A 2,091-nucleotide genomic window follows, 5' to 3' on the forward strand; every position below is an offset into this window, starting at 1 on the left:
CCCCCACAATATTCTTTTCCAGATAGTAAGTCCTATGTATCATGAAATGAGGTATGATCAACTCACAGAGTTTATTTGCTTACTAAGTCTATGGGCAGAACTAGCCCTGTTTCAGAGAAGCCCTTCCCAACCCCACCTGCTTTGGTGCTAGTGATGCCTTACCCCCACAGTATTCTTTTCCAGACAGTAAGACATATGTATACAAAGTTTGGCTGAAATTGCTCAATGCATTTCAGAGTTATGCTGGAACATACACACCCACATACATACATATATCCATTTTTATATATAAAGATATATATGTATATTTCTTTCAACACAGAGCTGTTTCCCCCTTACAGGTGGTGGTTCCAGAGAAACAAAATTAAAATGTAAAATAAAAAAAAAAAAAAACAAGACAGAGCGTAAAGAACCGAAAGGGCTACAGAAAAAGTGAAATCCCACTAAATACCATCTCATCAATCGGCTTGGAACTTTTCGCGACTTTTTTTTCCCCCTTTCCTTAAACGACTAACAAAACCATTTTACCTTTCCTTTCCGCATCTGGGGAACTTGGATCAACAAGCTCTCCTAGCCCTCCACCCCAGCCCCTCCCCATCTCTCATGCCCCCCGACTCCAACCTCTATATAAAATAAGATTTGACAAAAAAAAAAAAAAATCTATTTTTAACCTGCTAATTATGAACGCGGAGGCTCTTCAAACTTTTAAATGGAGTTAGCGTCTGGCCAAGGTTAAACGACCCAGAGGAGGGCATCCAACAAGTAAGGGGATTTAGGGAAAACTAGGCAAGATTTGTTTTCGGCAAAACTTGGATCTGCCTCCTTTCATCTGCTCAGGGGAAGCCCAAAACGGCGGCCAAGTTGTAACGCGTTTCGTAAATTAAATCTAAACATGGAATCAAATCGAAACTTTGTAGACGTAATTTACGGTTCAACCCAATACAAGGCAAACATTGTAAGATCTCTAACGAAATGCGCAGCACTTATAAGGATGTGCTGCTGTAGAATGCATATCGGTCAAAATTTTATATTTAAGACCTAAGAAAATTCCCGAAGGGAGTACATTAGTGGCAAAAATCTGGCTTTTCTTATTTCTAGGGAACTAATATAAATCACCCCAAAACATAGTCCGACTTAGAACAGAAGCAAAACGATGAACGATGTCTTTACGTTGCCCAGATATTCGAGAAATTTTACTGTCGCAAATAGCTTCTAAAAGTTGCTCGAGAGAGAGAGAGAGAGAGAGAGAGAGAGAGAGAGAGAGAGAGAGAGAGAGAGAGAGAGAGAGAGAGAGAGAGAGAGAGAGAAACCCTTGAAAAGAGAACATTTTGGATTGGATGCTACTTAACGAAACCAACTATTCATTTCCTGTTTTACATTACTCTAACTGTTCATCCTGAACAAGTATTTTCGAGAATTTGTCTTTCATAGTCCCTCTTCATCCCACCCGCATCACATGGAGATATTTCTACGCTTCACAAGATATGTTTCCTTTCAGGCGGGCGAAGTTACAAGTGCAGACATAAAAGTATCGCTAAACGGGACACTGCTTGCGCACTTTAAGCTCCTGTTCATATTACAAGAACATTAGGTTACAGTATTAGGTTACTTTCTGTTTTTTTTTCTGAATTCAGCGCCGAAAGACCACTACTCGTCACTCATTCCACAGCTTCGGCTTTCCTGCTTTCCAAAAGAACAGTAGTTGAAATCTCTGAATGATAACGGTTCTGAATTTCATGCATGCTTCAGAACGCATATATACTCAACAAGCAGAAAAAATAGAATGTAGAATTTAGGTCAAAGAGCAAGCGCAGGGAACCTATGAGGTCATTCAGCGCTGAAACGGAAATTAACAGTAACAAGGTTTGAAAGGTGCAACAGGAGGAAAACCTCGCAGTTGCACTATGAATCTGTGGTTAGGAGAGGGTGAAAAGTAAGATGGAAGAAAGAGAATATGAACAGAAGTACAGTAAAAGGAATGAAAGGGGTTGCAGCTAGGGGCCGAAGGGAAGATGCAAAGAACCTCAAGTAATGCCTACAGTGCACCGCATGAGGTGCACTGACGGCACTACCATCAAACTGAAAGCCACT

The sequence above is a fragment of the Macrobrachium rosenbergii genome, chromosome 25, assembly GCF_040412425.1.
Source record: "Macrobrachium rosenbergii isolate ZJJX-2024 chromosome 25, ASM4041242v1, whole genome shotgun sequence".
NCBI classification, from domain to species: Eukaryota; Metazoa; Arthropoda; class Malacostraca; order Decapoda; family Palaemonidae; genus Macrobrachium; species Macrobrachium rosenbergii.